At 41.4% G+C, this 23,506-nt stretch overlaps 1 long non-coding RNA gene across 1 annotated transcript; it reads left to right on the forward strand.

Annotated features, from left to right (window-relative positions):
• The first annotated feature begins 11,535 nt into the window (after positions 1-11,535).
• On the forward strand, positions 11,536-22,590 carry LOC138445116 (uncharacterized). Its single transcript, XR_011258738.1, has 4 exons — positions 11,536-11,631; positions 15,145-15,313; positions 16,744-16,831; positions 21,779-22,590. It is a non-coding gene; the product is annotated as an uncharacterized lncRNA (long non-coding RNA).
• Positions 22,591-23,506: the final 916 nt, after the last annotated feature.

A 23,506-nucleotide genomic window follows, 5' to 3' on the forward strand; every position in this document is an offset into this window, starting at 1 on the left:
ATACTAATATCAGGAAAAAACTGATTTCCCTGATGCTAATTACCATCAGTTTCATTGTACTTGGTTAAAAGTTGTCTTATACCACTAAAGAAAAATAACCCAAAAGATTAGTAAGTTTCTTAATATCCATCTCAGCAAAAATGACAATTATTTGACCCAGCAATTATTTGGTAAAATCAAATTAGAAAGATAAATACAAGGATTGTTGTTATTTAGTTGCTAAGTCATGTCAGACTCTTTTGTGACCCCATAGACTGTAGTCTGCCAGGCTCCTCTGTTCATGGAATTTCCAAGGCAAGAATACTGGAGTGGGTTGTCGTTTCCTCCTCCAAGGAGTCTTACCAACCCAGGTATCGAACCTGGGTCTCTTGAGTCTCCTGCATTGGGAGAGGATTCTTTACCACTGAGCCACCAGGGAAACCTAAATACAAAGAAGCTTAGTCACAAACATGGAGCCCAGAAATCAAGTAGAGTGAAGCAGTGTTGAATAACAGAAAAAAAAAAAAAAGGATTTGAAATTGGACTGACCATCTCAATTCAACTTAGTTTCACACCAATTAACTGCATCACACAACCTCTCTATGTTTCTATTTATTCATATTTAAATCTTTGAAAGATTGTTTTGAGAAATAGATATCTAATGAAGATACCACTGTGCCTGGCTCACAGAGACCACTCAATAAAAAGTATGTATTTACTAATAGAACACTTGCGATGAGCCAGGTACTTTCCTAGGTGCTAGAATTACAGTGGGGAATGAAAGAAAATCTTTGTCTTAGTGACTTTATACTGTGATGGGAGCAAATAGCCAACAAACAAGTAGGAAAAGAAGAAGGAAAGTAGGAAGACAGATGGTAAGAGAGGGTGTGAGTGGGGGAGAAGAGGGAAGAAGAAAGAGATTTAGAGAGAGATGTTTCCTAGAGAAACAACGTCATAAGATAGAAGTTGTCTTACAGCATGGGGTAACTACTCTAGCTAGTAGTCAAGAGAGGACCCTTTAATGAAGGATCATTTTCTCTGAATCTTGGATGATAAGAAAGGAAGCCAGAGTAGGTTAAGATCATGGAAAAGACCATTCCAACCAGAAAAAATGTCAGGAGAAAAGGCTATGAGACCAGAACAAATTTTGTGTTTTGCAGACACAAAGAGAAGGGCAGTGAGTGGCAGGGAGTGGAATGTAAGGGAGAGCGGTACAAGATGAGGTCCAAGATGTTGGTAAGAACAGTTCAGGTAACTCTTGGTCCCTAATAGAGTTCAGAGTCTATTCAATTACAATGGGGAGGTTTTCAGTGGAGAGTGATATGATCAAACATAATCTTTAAAAAGAGCATTCTGTCTGATATCTGAAGAATGAATGGGGAGTAATTGTGGGTGGAGAGAACATGAAAGCAGGCATACCAGTAATGAGGCTGTAGCAGTTCAGATGAGAGACTATTGTTTCTGGGACTAGCCTGTAGCAGTAGAGGGGATGAGATGTATTTGGATGGGGGGTATGTTTTGGAGGTAGAGCTGACAGGACTTCTTAAAGAATGGGATGTAAATGAAGGAACACGATCAGGGCTGATTCCCAGATATTAGACTTGAGCCTCACCCTGACTGGTAAAGCCACTGCCAGGATGGGAAAGAGGAGGGAGGGATGGTTGGTGTCAGGATAGTCAGGCATCTAAGTGGAGATGCCAAGCACACAGTCTAGAGATCAGGAGTACTCCTGGAAGACTTGCTTAAAGTGTAATGTAAACTTGTTCTATGTAAAATGTCCAATTCAGTCTTACCAAATTGAAAAACAAAAGTTTAACTCTATTAACTGGTGGTATGTACTGTTTTTTGTGAAGTTAGATCTTCTTAAAAACTTTTATTTAAATGACTCTGAAGCTACTTTGTTGACACATGAGAGTTGGCTCAGTAAAAACCATAATTTCTCTGCGGTCATCAAAACCTGACAGAAGCAAGTGATGATCCAATTGGAGTATCAGAAGCATTATTTCCATATCAACAGAAGTCTTACAGCATATAGTTATTTATTCTAAATAAAATGCTGCTTCACTGGTTCCGATCTTCTGATGGTATAGCTAAAATTCTTTCTTTTGGGAGGAAAAAAGAAAGGGAGGTACCCTCAGAGTTGTATTTTCCCTGAAACATCTAATAATATGCAAACTAGCTTAGCACTGATTATGATAAACTGATTTGGGTTGAATTTTTTCTATTCTGCTCTTGTAGGATCCTAAGGCTAACCTGTTCCCACAATGTTAGAAATGTGATCTAAGGCAATCAATCCAATCCCAAACTCCCAGTTGAAATGAGCATCAGGTGTTGACATAGTTACCTGCCTCAACTCAAACATCCGGTTAGATTTGTCTTGAGAAATCAACTATTTGTTGACTGATAACAACAGTTATACCTACTATTTGTTAAGTCTACTGTATTATCTCATTTCAATCATCACAACTAATTTGGAAGGTTTTTATTTTAAAGATAATAAAACTGAGATTCATTGATCCTGGTTGCCCAGAGGAAGAACTTGTTTATATCTAATTGTATATACCTAAGTGATGAACTATGGAATGAGGTTCGTGACATTGTATAGGAGACAGGGATCAAGACCATCCCCATGGAAAAGAAATGAAAAAAAAAGCAAAATGGCTGTCTGGGGAGGCCTTACAAATAGCTGTGAAAAGAAGAGAAGCGAAAAGCAAAGGAGAAAAGGAACGATATAAGCATCTGAATGCAGAGTTCCAAAGAATAGCAAGAAGAGATTAAGAAAGACTTCTTCAGCGATCAGTGCAAAGAAATAGAGGGAAACAATAGAATGGGAAAGACCAGAGATCTCTTCAAGAAAATTAGAGATACCAAGGGAACATTTCATGCACAGATGGGCTCGATAAAGGACAGAAATGGTATGGACCTAACAGAAGCAGAAGATATTAAGAATAGGAGGCAAGAATACACAGAAGAACAGTACAAAAAAGATCTTCATGACCCGGATAATCACGATGGTGTGATCACTCATCTAGAGCCAGACATCCTGGAATGTTAAGTCAAGAGGGCCTTAGAAAGCATCACTACGAACAAAGCTAGTGGAGGTGATGGAATTCCAGTTGAGCTGTTTCAAATCCTGAAAGATGATGCTGTGAAAGTGCTACACTCAATATGCCAGCAAGTTTGGAAAACTCAGCAGCGGCCACGGGACTGGAAAAGGTCCATTTTCATTCCAATCCCAAAGAAAGGCAATGCCAAAGAATGCTCAAACTACCGAACAATTGCTCTCATCTCACATGCTAGTAAAGTAATTCTCAAAATTCTCCAAGCCAGGCTTCAACAATATGTAAACTGTGAACTTCCTGATGTTCAAGCTGGTTTTAGAAAAAGCAGAGGAACCAGAGATCAAATCACCAACTTCCGATGGATCATCAAAAAAGCAAGAGAGTTCCAGAAAAACATCTATTTCTGCTTTATTGACTATGCCAAAACCTTTGATGTGTGGATCACAATAAACTGTGGAAAATTCTGAGAGAGATGGGAATACCAGACCACCTGACCTGCCTCTTGAGAGATCTGTATGCAATTCAGGAAGCAAGAGTTAGAACTGGACATGGAACAACAGACTGGTTCCAAATAGGAAAAAGAGTGCATCAAGGCTGTATATTGTCACCCTGCTTATTTAACTTCTATGCAGAGTACATCATGAGAAACGCTGGACTGGAAGAAACACAAGCTGGAATCAAGATTGCCGGGAGAAATATCAACAAGCTCAGACATGCAGATGACACCACCTTCATGGCAGAAAGTGAAGAGAAACTAAAAAGCCTCTTGATGAAAGTGAAAGAGGAGATTGAAAAAGTTGGCTTAAAGCTCAACATTCAGAAAATGAAGATCATGGCATCCGGTCCCATTACTTCATGGGAAATAGAAGGGGGAACAGTAGAAACAGTGTCAGACTTTATTTTTGGGGGCTCGAAAATCACTGCAGATGGTGACTGCAGCCATCAAATTAAAAGACCGCTTACTCCTTGGAAGAAAAGTTATGACCAACCTAGGTAGTATATTCAAAAGCAGAGACATTACTTTGCCAACTAAGGTCTGTCTAGTCAAGGCTATGGTTTTTCCAATGGTCATGTATGGATGTGAGAGTTGGACTGTGAAGAAGGCTGAGCGCTGAAGAATTGATGCTTTTGAACTGTGGTGTTGAAGAAGACTCTTGAGAGCCCCTTGGACTGCAAGGAGATCCCACCAGTCCATTCTGAAGGAGATCAGCCCTGGGATTTCTTTGGAAGGAATGATGCTAAAGCTGAAACTCCAGTACTTTGGCCATCTGATGCGAAGGGTTGACTCATTGGAAAAGACTCTGATGCTGGGAGGGATTGGGGGCAGGAGGAGAAGGGGAAGACAGAGGATGAGATGGCTGGATGGCATCACTGACTCGATGGACGTGAATCTGAGTGAACTCTGGGAGTTGGTGATGGACAAGGAGGCCTGGCATGCTGCACTTCATGGGGTCGCAAAGAGTCGGACACAACTGAGTGACTGAGCTGAACTGAAGTGTAGTTTATATCGAAGTGTAGTTTTATTATTTTGTGACCTTCCATAAGATATGCTTATATCTAAGTGTAGTTCTGTTTTTAAATCTAGATTTATACCTAAGTGTAGTTCTATTATTTTATGACCCTCCATAAGATAAGCATCAGGAAGATGAAGATGTGGGGATAAATTGTCCCAATGACTTCAACTTTCACATAGTTCTGCAAACTCATACATTTGATTCACAATACTTTCAGTAGTTATGTTCTATAAAGTCACTGGGAACACTGATTTAGCAGAACTGAATCACTTCGCTCCTGGGGAAATGCAGTGTTAGGTTCCCACAAGCCTCTCTTGTTCACAACATGTCCATCGACTAACCAATACTTACTGTCATATGTGTTTCTGTTTAAAGACACCTTATTCAATACACATTGTTGATTCATTGACATTGAACTCACAGCCAAGAACACTAACACTTGCCTGAATGAAGCTTATTTAACACTCATACTTTTTCCATAAGGAACATCCCAGCCTCTCGTACTTGGGAACATGAGTTAGCATTTCAGCGCTCTAATTAGGTATCATTTCAAACAGTGAAATCACCAAAGCAAAACAAAAAAAAAAGCAAACAAACAAACAAACAAAAAAACATGGCGCTAAATAGATTTTGGAAAAGACACTTGTTGAGTAGTGGAATTTTGAGGGGAGATTGCAAATACATGACCCCTGTCATCAAGAAGATTTTAATCTATTAGGAGAGACAAGATCAACACACATGAATCACAGGTGAGATTATAATGTAGAATGTGAATAAGATGATAGTGTTTTATATTAATCTACATGTTCTTGATTGATTTTATCCTACCCTTTCTCAGACTTTTCAAGTATCAGTGATGCTTTTTGTATGAGCTTTTGTCAGAGATCAGCTTTTAGCAGATCAGCCTAAAACCAGGAAGTCTTTAAAAACTGTGACTGGATTTCTTAAATGTAGACTAGACACTGCAATTCGAAAGCTGAAGAGTTTTGTTTTAATTTGTTTTAATATACAAGAATCAGTCTTTGCTGAGAGAAATGAATGGCTTTCATGGAATTCTAAGAGCAAGGCTTTGATGATCAAGGACCTACTTTGGTGGACTGAGCACTGTTTGCAGTAACTTCCACAGAAGAGTGAAGTATTTCAGCTGCTGTGTGTATCTTCCTACCCAAAACAAAATAAAGATCTACCAGTGAATAAGAGAAAGAGATTCAGAGAGAACAAGGCAAGGTGCTTAATAAGATTAAGATAGCTGGTGATGAAATCTGTTTCCTTCTGCAGCCAAATCTTAGGTGGAGTTTGATAAAGACAGTGTGACTTTCCGAGTCAGAGTCCAAGAGGACAGACAGCCAGTCTCATAGTAAAGCCTTGATTTTAAAGGCACTGAAGCAACATAGCTCTTGGGTAATAGACTGGCAATGAATGAGGGAAGCAACCAAGCAGACAGGCCTTCACAGAGACTTGCAGAGTCCTGAATATAATACTGGGTTGGCCAAAAAGTTCATTTGGCTTCTTCCATAGAAGAATGAAACTTTTGGCCAACCCAATAAAATAATAATAGGAAACTGAGTGTTTTGAAACCCCAAGCAGAGGTGTGGAGGGGCTGCAGGAGATGAGGAATCACAAGGTCTAGGAAAAGAGCAGAAGGTTGCAGAGGTGTGGGCTTCATAGTTGATCACTACTGAGGCAAAGCCAGAAACAGCTGGCTCACCAGCAGCCAGCCCACCAAGTCAAAGGTCAGGCAAGATGGGTGATACCTCATGGGTACCAGCCACAACTTCCCAAAACCCAGAGTGTGACAATACAGTGATTATCAAAGGCAGAGGATTACAGGAGAACCCAGATTCCTCCTGAGCCACCTGTCTACTGACATTGCTCTTAGGGAGAAAAAGAGAAAACTGAATTTGACTGCAACCTTACTAAAAGATGCAAAATCTTCAATTGGAAGCAATGAATTAACATGCAAATATTAAGAAATTTAGTTTATCAGTTAAAAAAAATGAAGTCTAGACATGGAACCAAACTATTTTTAATTACAGAAAAAAAATTTTTTTAGTGGGACATTTCTTCATATCTGATTTTTGGAACTTGCTGCATGGGCTGAATTGTGATACACCAACAAAAAACCCTATAGCATTTTAAAACTGAGTGACATGAGTCAGGTCAGGCTTGGGCAGGTAATGGGCGGGAAGGAGTTGAAATGAGATGAACTCTGTAGCAGGCTGGACCCAAACAGACAGGAGAGGGCTGGCCACTGGGTCAGAGGCAATGCCTAAGTTGCATAATCAGAAACCTGCTAGGTGAGACAGATATCTGGGATCATCAGAGGGCACCTGTGAAATGAGAAATTGCATGTTGGGATTTGTAAGTCGTGTAACAGTGAAGTTAGCAGATTTGCCTCTCTTGTCCTGTCTTGCTCATCAGAAAGTCTACTCTTAGCATCACTGATAGGAGATCAGTGCCATGAATCTTGAGCCTACTGACCTTTCCAATGGCACGCTCAGTTGAATGACTGAGGGTTATACATGCTGGACCCAAGCAAACCAATCAGGAGACCTTTCCCAGAAATTTGAAATTGGGACCCAAGGACTCCAGTTCACTGACCTTCAAAGTTTGTTTACATGAGAATCATGCAAGACTCCAAAGCTCCACCAGTATATCTTTGGGACTTTGGGAAGGGTATTTGATCTTCAGGATCTTTGATCTCCAGGATGTGTCTGATGCAGTAGGTTTGGAGCTCAGGATCTTTTTAACAAGTATCCCCAGTGAATCTGGGGCTTCCCAGGTGGCTCAAGTGGTAAAGAATCTGCCTGCCAATGCAGGAGACACAGGTTTGGTCCCTGGTTCCAGAAGATCCCCTGGAGGAGGAAATGGCAACCCATTCCAGTGTTCTTGTTGGGAAATCCCATGGACAGAGGAGCCTGGTGTGTTATAGTCCATAGGGTCATGAAGAGTCTGGCATGACTGAGGTGACTGAGAATGCACCAATATATCTAGAGCAGAAAGGTGTGGATCACAAATAGAGAAAAAGGCTTCTGGACTGGGAGGATCTCTAGATCAAAGGTGATCATTCTGGGCCATGTAAATGGTGAAGCAGGAGAAAGGTCTAGAGAAAGAGAAGTGTAAGGCAGACATGCAGAGAGAAGTTGCAGGGCAGACAGGATGCTGGCTTATTAATCACCTTTCCCAACCCTTCTCCTTGCTGGCCTCTCCCTAGCGGAGACTAGAAATTCTAAGCACCTGTACCCAGTCTTCTTTGAAGCCAGGAGGTCACATGACATACTTTGGGCCAATGAGAGGTGCATGGAAATCTGCTTTGTTGGGACTGGTCATTTAGGGAAAGCTTTTGCCTTTGGGATGGAAGGGTAACCACAGGTCACTGCCCATTTTTACTCTTTTTTCTGCCTAACACCTGGAGCAACAGTCAGCTGTGATCCATGAAGCAAGAGACACAAAATCAACACACTAAGGATGCAAAGTAGGAGAAAGGCATCAAGTGGGAGACAGGCATTTGGAATATGTCTAAAATTTAGTGACTTTGTAGAAGTGTGATGTAGTCAAGACTGTGAGATGAAAACTGTGGGTGAGCACATGCCCAGGGAGTTGTATCAGTGGAGTTGTATCAGTGACATGAAGAGCCATTCCCTACTGCTGCTGGTCTCACACAACCGCCGGGTACAAACAGTGGAGAGCAAGGAGACATGTATAATAAATGGTCAGTTAAGGAGCTTTTTATTTTTAATTTTGAAATTGCAGTTGGTTTCCATTTTGATGTGCCAGCTTTCTCTAGTTTCAGTGCACGGGCTTCTCTAGATGCAGCATGTGGGTTTAGTTGCCCCAGAGCATGCGGCATTTTAGTTCCTCAACCAGGGATCAAACCCATGCCCCCAGCTTTGGAAGGTGGACTCTTACTGGTCCACCAGGAAGTCCCGGGAGCAATCTTAATAGGGGCATTCTAAGACAACTTGAAGGAAAGCTAATGGTTCATTCAAGAAAATGAATCTGGTGAGGAAAAAAGGGAACCCTCTTACACTGTTGATGGGAATGCAAACTAGTACAGCCACTATGGACAACAGTGTGGAGACTCCTTAAAAAACTGGAAATAGAACTGCCATACAACGCAGCAATCCCACTTCTGGGCATACACACTGAGGAAACCGAATTGAAAGAGACACGTGTACCCCAATGTTCGTTGCAGCACTGTTTATAATAGCCAGGACATGGAAACAACCTTGATGTCCATCAGCAGACAAATGGATAAGAAAGCTGTGGTACATGTACACAATGGAGTATTACTCAGCCATTAAAAAGAATACATTTGAATCAGTTCTAATGAGGTGGATGAAACTGGACCCTATTATACAGAATGAAGTAAGCCAGAAAGAAAAAAACCAATACAGTATACTAACGCATATATATGGAATTTAGAAAGATCATAACGATAACCCCGGAGAAGGGAATGGCACCCCATTCCAGTACTCTTGCCTGGAAAATCCCATGGACAGAGGAGCCTGGTAGGCTGCAGTTCACAGGGTCCCTGAGGGTTGGACATGACTAAGCTACTTCATTTTCACTTTTCATTTTCATGCTTTGGAGAAGGAAATGGCAACCCACTCCAGTGTTCTTGCCTGGAGAATCCCAGGGATGGGGGAACCTCATGGGCTGCTGTCTATGGGGTCGCACAGAGTCAGACACGACTGAAGCAGCTTAGCAGCAGCAACAACGGTAACCCTGTATGCGAGACAGCAAGAGAGACACAGATGTATAGAACAGTCTTTTGGACTCTGTGGGAGAGGGAGAGGGTGGGATGATTTGGTAGAATGACATTGAAACATGTAATATCATATGTGAAATGAATCACCAGTCCAGGTTCGATGCATGATACAGGATGCTCGGGGCTGGTGCACTGGGATGACCCAGAGGGATGGTATGGGGAGGGAGGTGGAACGGGGGTTCAGGATGGGGAACACGTGTATACCCTTGACGGATTCATGTTGATGTATGGCAAAACCAATACAATATTGTAAAGTAATTAGCCTCCAATTAAAATAAATAAATTTATATTAAAAAAAAGAAAATGAATCTGCTAGATTTTTCCTAACTGGTATGCTAAATTACCCATAAGAAACTTATAAATATCCTAAAGTCTATATCACTATATTATATTTAAAAGCCAAAAGAAAAATAAATGAAAGTGAATAGGAAAGGCAATTAAAATTCCATGACAAAACCAGATGGCCTTGTTACAGAAGGACCTCACCTATGATCAGTGGCTCAGGTTTGAATCATCTTGACCTGTAAACCAGGTTATAGGCGCTGACCTAGTTAAGGAAGCAATATACCCAGAACACGCAATCTCAGCTGATTAGAACAGGATACAGGATGCTTGGGGCTGGTGCACTGGGATGACCCAGAGGGATGGTATGGAGAAGGAGGTGGGAGGGGGTGTTCAGGATTGGGAACACATGTACACTTGTGGTGGATTCATGTTGATGTATGGCAAAACCAATACAATACTGTAATTAGCCTCCAATTAAAATTAAAAAAGATTAAAAAGCAAAATCAAATCAATTTTTTTAAAAGCAGGAATGATGAAAAATAGTTTTATGATTATAGTGACAGTTTAGCTTGTTCTGTTTTCTTCTTGGGATGTTAAAGAGTATATTAGTTTCCTTTGCTGGCTGTTACATTACCACAGATTTAGTGGCTTAAAACAACAGAAATGTATTTTCTCTGAGTGCTAGAAGAGGGCAGAAGTCCAAAATCTAGGTTGCACTGCTTTCAGAAGCTCTCAGGGAGACTCCATCCCTTGCCTCTATGCCAGCATTCCTTGACTTGTGGCCACATCACTCCAATCCCTGTCTCTCCCTCTTCTGTGTGTCTGTCTGGTGGTGTTTTAGTTGCTAAGTCATGTCTGACTCTTGTGACCCCATGGACTATAGCCTGCCAGAGTGTTTGTCCATAGGATTTTCCAGGCAAGAGTACTGGAATGGGTTGCCATTTCCTTCTCCAGGGGATCTTTCTGACCCAGGGATTGGACCCAGGGATTGAACCCAGTTCTCTTGTACTGCAGGCAGATTCTTCACCAACTGAGCTACCAGGGTGTGTCTATCTAATCTCCCTCTTTCTCATATAAGGACATTTATGATTATATTTAAGGCCCAGCCAAGTAATCCAGGGTAATTTCCCCTTATCAAGATCTTTAATCACATCAACAAAGGCCAACAGTTGCTTATAAAGTAATATTTACAGGCTCTAGGAATTAAGACTTGATATCTTTAGGTGGTCATAATTCAGCCTACTATTAAAAAAATCTGATATACTTTACCTTATGATTTTAAATTATATTTTGATATTTTTAAGTTTATAATAAAGTATGAATGTTTAGGGAATTCTATTTTTTATTTATTGTTTGGGCAAGAAGTGTGTGAATATTTAAAAGAATGTTGCCTGTTTTTAAAGTCAGCTTTAAAATAAATAAATCAAACTTTTAAACAATAATGAATTTCTTCTCTATACAAAAGTCTCTTGAATTTTAACAAGTTTATAACATTTTTTACTCAGTGTCTCCCTAGATTTATTCTGTGCGTATATGTATGTGTGTATTCAGTAACTCCTGGTAAACTATTTCTCATTTTTACCCTAAAAAATGAGGAGGGAATTGAAACTGATGCAAAAGCAAACTTTTCTGTGCATGCCCACCTGCCTAGACCACGGAGGCCAAAAGCAAGGGTTAGCAAGAACAGGCATTGAACACACTGGGTCTTTCACAGCTGTGGGCAGCCCCAAGTGTGACTTCACAAGAACAGCCTCTGAGCTCACAAAGAAACTGCTGCTTGCCTCAGCATGACTCGCGTCTTCTGCCTGTGGGTTTTGGTTCCTTTAACAGTGGGTCACAGGGTTGCTCCAGAACACTTTGTTTTGTTTATTTCCGTTTACCAAGCTAAATGTGTCCTTGATTTTAAAGCTATGTTTTGAAGAAGGACATTTGCTGAGATGCATTTTCACAATGTACTCTGTTCCAAGGGGCATGTGACTGAATTCAGGGATTGCCCATCGTTATTCAGCCGAACTTCAAGGTGAGAAAAAAAAATTTTATTTAGAATGCTGTGTTAATTTCTGCTGTATGGCAAAGTGATTCAGGTATACATATATATACATTCTTTTTAAAAATATTTTTCCATTACTGTTAGGATGTTGAATATGGTTCTTTGTGCTATACAGTAGGACCTTGTCGTGTATCCCTTTTGCAGGTAGTAACTTACATCTGCTAACCCCAACCTCTCACTCCATTCCTCCCTCAACCCCCTCCCCCAGAGCAACCACAAGTCTGTTCTCTCAGTCTGTGAAGGACAAGAAAGTTTTGAGGAAAAAAAAAACAGCTTTGCCCCAAGATGTCTGCTCCTTCCCTCAGCGTATTCAGTTCCTAAGGTCAGGCCTTTCCCAACCACTGGCACTTCTTTTCCTCTGAAGATTTCCCATCTCTGCCTTCTCAGAGATTTCTGCATGCCTGAGCGGGCAGATGGTCTCACCTCACAGGATTTGCATGAATTGATGTGGGGCTCTCCAGGAAAGTAGTGATGGGTCAAGGAGTCCCAGAGGCATGTGAACGTTTTCTGTCTTTCCTGTATGTTGCCCTATTGGTTATTTTGTGTCTACTAAAACCACATCCACCACTGAAGAAGGTTTCTCCTCTGGTCCTCTTTCAATTTGTTGTGTGGTCAAAATGTTGGGCCAGCGCTTTATTTCATGCTACTTTCCTTTTTTGAGAATGATTTGATTGAATACAACGCAGAAGATGAGTCATAGTAATTCAAGTAATTATCTCTATGCTGCTTCTACTGCTGCGGCTAAGTCGCTTTAGTCATGTCCGGCTCTGTGCGACCCCATAGACGGCAGCCCACAAGGCTTCCCCGTCCCTGGGATTCTCCAGGCAAGAATACTGGAGTGGGCTGCCATTTCCTTCTCCAATGCATGAAAGTGAAAAGTGAAAGTGAAGTCGCTCAGTCGTGTCCACCTGCAAGTGATCCCATGGACTGCAGCCTACCAGGCTCTGCAGTCCTTGGGATTTTCCAGGCAAGAGTACTGGAGTGGGTGGCCATTGCCTTCTCCCAATTAACTCTATAGGTTACAACAAACACTATAGAGCATTACTAATTATGCTGTACATATATGGCTTTTGATTTTCAAGATATGTAAACTCAGTCACCTGCTTTATGATGTAATCAATTCAACATGCCTGGCCCTGTTTTTTTCTTTTTATTTCATTTTGTTTCTGCAACCGAGGAAATTGAAGGAAGATGGCTTAAGTAACTTACCCTGGGTCACAAAAAGGTATTCTGTCTCAGGGAAGAAATTTGCTCTTTTAGGATGACTAGATAAAGTATAAATCACTTCAAAAAAGAAACACTTTAATAACACTAAAGTAGTATGATTTTTGAGTCACTGAAACAGCATTTCCTGAATACTCTGGGAGTTTCCTTGGACATATTCCACTGAAGTACAAATAAGCTCCAACTCAATTAAGTCTTTGAGAAGAAGTGAAGTTATGAGAGGTTCACATGACAATTTTTGTTTCTTCAGGGATGTGTTAATGGATGAAAGACAACAAGTAATTAGTCAAGAATAATCCATAACACTGAGAGGAATGAGAAAGGAAGTTAGATAATGGTCAAGATCATTTTAACTGGGAAGGTAATGAAATTTGCTTTTCCATTCATAATAATGCATATGCTTTCAAAATTTGGGTTTTCAGATCCTTTCCTGAAAATGACTATAGAAAATTGTAAGGGACATGCAGAAAGAGGACATATTTGGACATCTACATGGAAATGTCAAGTTCCTGGTTGAAGATTACGTTTTACATATACCTGGATAGGCTTAGTCACTTGGGTGCCTGAACAATGCAGGGTGTTTGCTGTCTGACTGTGTGGGAATTTCTTTTGGTCCTGCTGAGATGTGTGTATAGAGAAATCTCCAAAGTCATTGCAAAGGGTAATGACTAACTTGAAATTCCTTGAAGAGAAAATGGGGAAATTTCACAAAGGTCTCACCAGAGGTGGAAATTAATGTCTCAAAATTTTGGGAACTGATTATATAGCACATAAAATCAACAAACAGAGTGGGAAAATTTCATTTCCCAGGAAGTCCTGAGGGCAGCCGTGCCAAGCCATCCCAAAGCCTGTCACTAATAAATCCCACAGACAGGATGTATGTCAGCCCAGAAAATATGACAAAACTCATGCAAAATCCTCCCTGACCCCGGCAGAGTACTTTTCAAAATCACATTTTTCAATCAAAATAAAATTTAAAATACCTATATAGCTAGATAGACGCGTCAGTGTAGATATCCATACAGAATACTGTATTTAAAAAAACATGGAATTAAGAGCCAGAACACCTGGTTTGAGAATCATCCCTACCTTCATCCCTCCAAAAATTCTTTGAAATATGGTTTCCTGTTTGTAATATGGGCTAATAATGCTTTTATTTCTAACTTAAGTTGTTATGAAGCTCAAATGAGGAAACAAACATGACGGAACTTTGTAAACAAAACAACTCCTCAAATGTAACTTAATATTACGTTCCTCATTATTTAAGAAAACTCACTATAATGGAAAAACTTCAATATTCTCTGATGCTGTGGTCATATCTATAAAACACATGTAAACCAAGACCAAGTTTGGAGCTAAAGGTGAGGGTGTTGGAGTCAGGGATGCAGCCATAAGGTGCCTTCTAATTTTATGGTTTTTTCGGGACAGCTTAGAATAAAAGACTCCCAAGTGATTATATATTTCTCCTCAACTCATTCCACCAGAGACTCCTCTGGTAAATAAGATCCTTACATTCATGAAGATACAGTCTTGGTGACTGAGGTGATTAAGAGAGTAGGCATTGAAGCTTAACTGCTGCTGCTGCTAAGTCGCTTCAGTCGTGTCTGACTCTGTGCGATCCCATAGATGGCAGCCCACCAGGCTCCCCCATCCCTGGGATTCTCCAGGCAAGAACACTGGAGTGGGTTGCCATTTCCTTCTCCATGAAGCTTAACTACCTTGGTTCAAATTCTGGTTCTGCCACTTACTGGCTATATGACCTTTAGGAAATTCCTTGACCTCTTTGCATATCATCTTCCCCACATGCGAAATAGGGTTGATAATTGTATCTACACAGAAAATGCTCAGTAAATGTTACTATACCATGGTTCCAATGACTTTAATCAGCTAAGAAGGATGGCAATAAATAAGACGGGTGTTTTCCTCTTTTTATCTCTTAAATAAATCGATTTCTACTCCAGAGCAACACAGCTACTAGTTTATGCAGCATCCTCATGTGCACCAAAGGCAACCGTTCCTCGAACTCTGAACCACCCTGAGTGGGGGTGGGGGGTAGTTTTTCATGACAATATGGCATCTGGAGTCCCCAGGACTGAGCACTGAGCAACCTGTCTGATCTTCAGTGGCAGTCCTGTCTCTGAAACTCAGTCTCTTTCCATGAAAAAAAAAAAAAAAAAGTCAGTTGTTGGGTTAAAACTCTCTAAAAAGCCCTTATAATCCTAAAAAATTTCTGCCTTTTTTTTTTTTTTTCCTTTTTAGATTTTTGGATTGCCCTCAGGGTGAAAGACCTCATTCTAGCTGAGGGTGTTTTCCTGGGCCAAGAAGAGATAACGAACCAAGCACAGCATAATCTCAGGCTCCCTGGGGACTGGGGCAGACAACAGAGCATTTTCAACACATAGCTGGTGAGGCTTGCATTTCTAGCCAGGTGAGCACTCTTCCCACAGCTTCTCCCCGCAGAGAACCCAAAGCTGGTAGGACACAGCCTGAGTATCTCCTGAGACTTCTAGACAGACCCAGTAAGAAAGTCTTGATTTGGAACAAGGATACCTTTGCCTGCCTCTCACCTTCGCTAGCTAATGCAAATAAATGAATAAATGAAATAACTTCTTTTTTTATATTGTTGAAGACATGTTGTCTGAAGAAAGAAAAGTTTTTCCTTTTAGTAATAACTGACAGGAGTTGGGTATGGTAGGAGCAGGACCCAAGCCACTGAGCTTTCTTCGAAACCACTTTCTGCCCTCAGGGCCCCAGCCTGGACAGGCCTGCTCCCCCACCCAGATTCCCTCTTTGCTCCACTGAAGCTCTCCTCAGCCTCTCACTTCCTTCTGCTTCTCCAGTCCTTCTCTCTGGTACATCCAGACCTTTCTTCCCAGGCCCCTTCTCTCTTCAATGCTGCAAAAAAATTGATGACTGAACTATCAATTCAGTGAAGCCACCTGCCCTTACACCAATTGACTCCAGTGACCCCCAGTGAGCCCCATCAAGTATCTCTGCGGTTGGCTGACAATTTGAAGCTTAGCCTCGTCTAGAAAACAAACTAATAAGTTCCCTTCTCACAGGACCTGTAAACTAACCTCCTCCTCAGAACAGAGATGAGAGGGATATGGCTTTTACTTACTGGCCTAAAGGCACATCATACATTCAATTTACAGATGTCAAAAAAACTGAAGCACCAGAGAGACAGAAAATGTTATAGGAAATTTTATAATCTCCCCACATGTCTTAAAACCCAAAGAGAAGTAAGCTACACCTGAGTGTCAGAACTGCCAGGAATTTCCTGAAAGGTATCAAAGGGATCTAGAAACATAAATCACCATGGGCAGCCCAACTGAGCATGTGAAGACAGTTCGTTCAACCAAGTGCTCTGTTTGACAAAGGATTTTCATTTTTGCAATCTTTTTTGATGTACATTGCCATAACCCTATGAGATAGTCAGTCCATATGTAATTCCTACTTTAGAGATGACAGAGCGAATGCTTAGGGAGGCAAAGTGACTTCTAAAATCACACAGTTGAAAAGTGGTGAACAGGGGAGAGTTGGCCCTCTTAACTAATTCTATGCTTTTTCTACAAAAGAACTAGGGCTGAGTGCGGTGAGCAGAACAGACCTCAGGAGACCACTGTCGACAGCTGTCGCACAAGCTGCCGCAGCAAAGTCGCCTCAGGGACACCAAACACCTAGCAGACCCCTTATGTTTGCATTGGCACACAAGCCCTAGCACCACTCTCCCTACCCCCACCCCAAGAGGGACTTCCTGACCATTCTTCTATAGAACTAGTTTCTGAAGAAAAGGATCAGAGATGCCCCAAGGGCTGCTGTTTTGTTTGAAAGTCTCACCTTCAAACTTTCTTCTAGTTTACTGCACAGTGTGACCACTTATGATGCAAGATTATCTGGGAAGACAGCACGTGAGTCATTGTCATTCCTTGCTACGTCACCAACTGTATCCTCAGTGCTTGTTCTGTGCCAGGCCCTGCTAGAGCCTGGAACTTAAGATGCCAAAGGTTAAGTCACGAGCTAAGAGGAGGGATGGGAAAGTGGAAACAAGCAAGTTGAGAATTATGTCTAGAGAACAGTTGAGGTGGCAAAGGGGAGCATCCACTCCCAAACACACCATCATTTTCCTAAGCAGAGAGCAAGAAGAGAGTTGGCAACCCACTCCAGTATTCTTGCATGGAAAATTCCATGGACAGAGGAGCCTGGTGGGCTCCAGTCTATGGGGTCACAAAGTGTCGGACACAACTGAGCACATGTTAATTATTATATCTATTGTACATTATATCCCTGGTGCTTCATCTTATAACTGGAAGTTTGTACCTTTTGACTGCTTTCATCCAACTACCTCTCCCCTCATCCTTGCCTTTGGGAAACACAAATCTGATCTTTATTATTTTTTGGTTTGCTTTTCAAGTATAATTGGCCTATGGTAGTATGCTGGGGCTTCCCAGGTGGCGCTAGTGGTAAAGAACCCGCCTGCCAGTGCAGGAGACCTAAGAGACATGGGTTCAATCCCTGGGTGGGGAAGATCCCCTGGAGAAGGCAATGGCAACCCACTCCAGTATCCTTGCCTGGAGAATGCCATGGACAGTGGAGACCGGTGGGCCACAGTCCATAGGGTCATAAAAAGTCGGACACAACTGAAGCAACTTAGTTCACAATACTATGTTAGTTCTTGATACACATAACAAAAATGATCATCCTGATAAGTCTAGTTAAGATCTGCCAACCATTCAAAGAGATTACATAATGACTGACTATTGAAGATGAATGCTTAGGGGGTCCCACATCTCCGAGTCCAGACAGACATCTCAGAATGAGGGGCAGAGGCCTCTCTCAGAGGGATAGCAGTGTTCTGACAAGGGGAAAGCAGGCTCAGGAGACTGGGTACCTGAGCTCAGTAGCGTGCCCTCTGTGGGGCTGGATACAGCCCCTCTTTACCTACCCGGTGTGTGAAAACCAGGCCGTGGTGGTGCCTATAAGACAGCGTAACTTAGGGGGCTTCATTTAATGAAGGGACCATTCAGGTCCAACCCTAGCATCACTCCTAACTCTAGACCTTGGACAAGTAAATTTATTTATACTCCAAGGGTCTCATCTGTTAAAACAATAAGAAGTATACCTCCTTCAGGGAGTTATTATGAAAATTAAATGACACATTTAATTTTGTTAAATGTGTGTAAAGTCCTTAGGCCAGGCCTTGGAACATGGGAAACACTCAATAAATGCTAGTCTGCTAGACCACATGTAGTCTACTAGACCACAAGATTCCTCATCATCATGGCAAAACTCCTCAAGGCAACATTTTTCATCCCTTTTCAAACTGGAACTCATGTGCCTCACGTGAGAACCAGAGCAAAACAGAGCTGTAGTTACTGTTGTCAACTTTTCCTGGGTTGGTGCAGGAAATCAGAATATCCCAACCCCGTCTACCACTTTAGCATAAGGGTTATTCTGGGCTAAAGGCAAGTGAGAAGAAGCAGATGCAAGGAGACTTCTCTGGCCTCCTTCTCTCTACCAGGAAAAGCAGGATGACTCTTAATCACAGGAGACAACTCGAGACTCATGTCAACCCAGAGACGCCACCGGAGGGATCTACATAACCAATCTTACTAAAACAAGCCTTATCTCTCACTAGTTTTCCCCCACATATCTACTTTCTCGCGGTCTGCCACCCCTGGAAGTCTAAACCCCTTTTTTATCACTTCTTTACAAAGTTGTTGATCTTTGTCAAGATATTATATAAGTCCCAGTTTTAGCCACGCCTTTGAGATACTCATCACTAAGTTCTGCTATGTGTCTGTCCCATGCATGCATTAATGAACTCCGTTTTTCTCTTGTTGATATACCTTTTGTCAGTATAATGTGTAAGGCCCCAGAGAACTTAGAAGAATGGAGAACAAGGTTTTTTTTTCCCTCCTTCCCTACAGTGAACCAGTAATCCAGGAGAACTGTAGTTCTGAACTGCTGTGGAAAGGCGGACATAGGTAGATTTAACACACAACTCCATGTGTGAACATATGTGAATATGGTCAATAAAGATATTTATTTATATCTATTTTATAAGACAAGGACTGAACTGGTTAGTACATCCTAAGCTACTGAGAAACTCACACTGTTGAGTCTCCCTCTTTACCCCTAATGGTAAGATCCTAAGCCACTGATTTCCTCTGAGAATGAGTCCAACACAAATGTTCAACATGAAGAAAGAGCCAAGCATTTATTTCCAGGATGACTAAGCATGCATGTGTGTGTATAAATGTTTATCTTATAAGGACATGTAATTCACAAGGAATTATATCTGGGTTCATACTAATCAAGCTACATTGAAGAATCCTTTACTCTTTCAATTTTATGATCTCATTTTCACCACCATTTTTTATTGTGATATCCTGTAAGGAGCTGTTTAACCTGCACACTTTGACAGGATTATCTCAGGAAGCCCTGTCTTAGCTGCTATCTGGAGACCCAAACTCCTATCCTCCTATCCTTTGAGAGGGAAAAGAAAAGACACCTTCGAGAAAACGTAAGGTCTGCTCAAGACACAGCATTTGAATTCATACTTCACATGATTCCTCAGAATTTGATGGAAAGTCATACTTTGGAGAATATTATTTGCCCCTTGAGAGTCCATGTAATATCAGAATCACTCTCTTTCATTTTCTGGTATTACAGGCAATAGAAAATTTCAAAATAAAATAACAAAATATCCTTTAATTAATGAGGAGAAAATAGAAACTGACTTTTACAGACTAGTGAACTAATGTTTATTCTTGGCAAATTTCCTAAACCTACTATTTTACATATCTGGTTTAAGAGCACATTTTTTAAAAACGCAGCTATCCTTAAGGGCCAGTATGGGTTTTTAGAGGCATGGAATTCCAAAATAAGGTAATACTTTTTTGTTGGTGATATAGAATGATTGCTTTCCATGAAAGCTTCTTTATAAAGATAATGCATTCTTCAGGCTTACAAGGGTGTCCAGAGGGCGTCTCAGCTGTCCTTGTTTAAGCAACCTCCTCAACTATTTTGTAGATTTCATAGTGTCTCTTCCTTTGGCACTATCTTCCAGTGATGAGTTCTACTTTCAAGAACTCCAAGACCCTGTATAATAGTGATAATGTTTTAAAGCAATTATATTCATAGATTTTAAAATTTCCTTTCCCACACAGCTATGTGGGAAAGCGCCACAGTGAGTCCCCCTTCAGAAGGGCCCAGCGCAGGGAAAGGTTTCAACAGACAGCAAGAATGTCTGCCACTGGGTCTTGGTGGATGATGGGAGGAAGAAGAGAAGCAGAGAGAAGCGGTAGGAGGTTCAGACTTTCAAGCCAACAATTTAATGGCAGAAATACCTGTATGGCTATGGAAGACTGAGATCAGTCTGGACTAATAGCACACTTGGGATACAGACACATCACCGTGAAGGAGTTGCAGAGCAACACTGGGAGAGGACAGTGAATAAATGATGCACCCGAGGTTGCTGCTGCTGCTAAGTCACTTCAGTCGTGTCCGACTCTGTGCGACCCCATAGACGGCAGCCCACCAGGCTCCGCCATCCCTGGGATTCTCCAGGCAAGAACACTGGAGTGGGCTGCCATTTCCTTCTCCAAGGCAGCACTCTACACTTCCCATGACCCACAGAAAACACACATTATAACCAGAAGTTTCCATGGGTCATGCTGAGGGACGCCAAGACCTGTGGTGACTTTTTCTCTTCTTTCACTATACACTTGTCATGAATGATTTCATCTCTTCCCAAGTTTTGCCACTTTCTTCTCTTTCCTGAATGGCTATTGGATTTTCCTAGTTTCTTGTTTATAGCTGGAGTTGGTTATATTATCAAACCCAAATTTATCAGCCTCCCTTAGAATCGGCTCAACAGCCCACTTTGTTCATAATCTTGACCCCATTCCAGCTTTCCATTGTTCCACAAACATTGTTCTTTGTCAGGCCAGTGCTGAGGGCTGGAGATATAAAGGAAATGGAATGCCCTCTGGAAGTTCAAAGGCAGCAATAAGAATTAAAAAGACAAATAGTTAATTCAACACACGGAATAATTTCTTAACGTGTTTGCTTCTAAAGTTGAATGGCCTATTCTAAGAAGTGGTGAGACCTTATTTTTACTGTATTATTCAGGCCAAAGCTAAAGACTACCCTGTTGTGGCAAGAGAGAGAGCAAATAGTGTAGCCTCTAAGCGTAGATGATCCTGGTTACCAATCAGGACACTGAAGAGTCAGCTCCAACCAGAGTAAGGAGATCAACCTTGCAGGTTGATGTAAAGATGAAACTTGACTCCTCTCTCTTCCCATCTCAGAGAAGAGAACAGGGAGATGGTAACTGGAAAAGAGAGATAAAAGGAGATATCCTTTATCCTGATGACTCTTACTTATTGATTTCCACAGAACTAAAAGAGTCCAAACAAAATTTCTTTTGGGGAGCACAAGATTTAAATTCATATCCTCTATCATTAGACAAATATTTATCCAGTGCCAGCCATATGAAGTGTTTAGTACTGACTAAATGAGAGAATGTTTGCTATGGACATAGCGCAGTCAGCAATGAATAGGAGCTCCCTTTGGCCATCAGTGCTGTGTTCTTACTTATGTTACTCTGGGAAAGTCCTGCTATTTAATTTGAGGAGTGGCAAACCTTCAAAACGCAGTTTCTGTCCTGCTTCTTGAAATGAGAAATAAAAGCTCATCTGATCCTGAATGTAGTGTCTGTAGCATAACTAATTTCTGTATCACCACTCACAGGAATTCTATATCTGTAATTGATGGCCACTCTTTAGCAGTAAGGAGGTATTTATGTGTTCCCCCCACATGTTCCAAATATTCTGTTACTTCCTTGAGGACAAGGAATATCTCTGGATTTTCCTTAAGTCTAGCCCAGAGCCAAATATGTTAAATACTTATAATGCTTTTGAACTGTGGTGTTGGAGAGACTCTTGAGAGTGCCTTGGACCGCAAAGAGATCAGACCAGTCAATCCTAATGGAAATCAGTCCTGAATATTCATTGGAAGGACTGATGCTGAAGCTGAAACTCCAATACTTTGACCACCTGATTCGAAGAACTGATTCATTGGAAAAGATCCTGATGCTGAGAAAGATTGAAGGCAGGAAGAGAAGAGTACAACATAAGATGAGATGGTTGGATGGCATCACCAACTCGATGGACATGAGTTTGAGCAAGCTCTGGGAGTTGGTGATGAATGGGGAATCCTGGCATGCTGAAATCCAGGGGGTCGCAGAGTCGGACACAACTGAGCGACTGAACTGAGCTGAAAGACATCCCTAAAAATGACAAACAGGGGACTTTCCTTCATGCAATGCTTGTCATTTTTGTCTTATTCTAGTTACAGATGAAGAGCAAAGTGTTCCATCCATCTTCACTCCAGTTTATACTGAAAAAAACATGTAAAGACTTAAACTAAAGACTTAGCTGTACTTGAAGAATTCTTATCTGAAAAGGACGATGACAATGCTAATGATGAATTCACGGAGGAAATGTATTAGATAAAGTAGATTGTCATCTTTTGTTTCAAATCACACGGAAGGGATTGGGGGACACTCCTAACCATAGTATGTCAACCATGAGTGTATTTTACAGGTTCTCAGATCTGATATTAATGATTGTAACTGTTTCCTAGCAGGCTGAAACCACTGGTTATTACCAAAAATAAAAAAAAAAAAAGAAAGAAAAATGAAGATGTCCAATTTTATGGTTAATTTATTATATGATCTCCAGCATCTCTCCTGTCAATATTTCTTAGTGGACAGCACAGCTATGATGACCCTTGTGTCTGGCTACCTCCTGGAATATCACTAATGTCAGTGACGTGATATTAGCAAAGGACATCCAACTCTTGGTCATCAATTTCAAAGAAACGCAGCCTGGGCCATTGGTGACACAATCCAGATGGCATTAGTGATGGACCACAACAGAAAAAGAGGCTGTGAACTCTGGCAAGTGAAGCAGGTGAGAGGTTCCCAAAGGCACTGCATCCTGATGTCTCAGAAGCCTGCCTTTCAGTAGGAGTCACATAAACATTAGTTGGTGGCCACTCAGGTTTCTCTGTTGCCCTGGTCCTCCTGGCCATGCTGCTGGCTTATGGCTTGACCTCAGGACCTTGTACAAAACCATGAGGATGGAATAACACTTCTTGTGACTCTTTTTCTGTGTCCTTTATTTCCATTTGTTTCTCCCTTTAACCAGGACCAGATAAATAATTTGGGGGCTCCATGCAAAATAAAAATGCAGGTCCTTTATTCAAAAATTATTGAGAATTTCAAGACAGTGATAACAGATTAAACCAAGCATGTGCCCTGTAAGTGTGGGGGTCATGTATAAACGTACTGGTCTCACATCCATGAACCATCCATGTTCCACACTCCTCAGCAACATCCTTGATCTCCTTACACTGCCTTGAATCTCTGTAAGAAGCAGCATCCTGGTTATTCCAGGGGAACAGCCTTTCCTATAACAGCCCTTGGAGCTCCTGTCTATTTTATTTTCTTTCTCTAGAATCCCGCTCCCTGTCCTCACTCAGCTGAATTCATCTGTGATAAAGTGCAGATGCCTAACAAATAATGAAGAGCAAGGAGTTTGCACTGGACCCA

The sequence above is a fragment of the Ovis canadensis genome, chromosome 8 (assembly GCF_042477335.2).
Source record: "Ovis canadensis isolate MfBH-ARS-UI-01 breed Bighorn chromosome 8, ARS-UI_OviCan_v2, whole genome shotgun sequence".
NCBI lineage: Eukaryota > Metazoa > Chordata > Mammalia > Artiodactyla > Bovidae > Ovis > Ovis canadensis.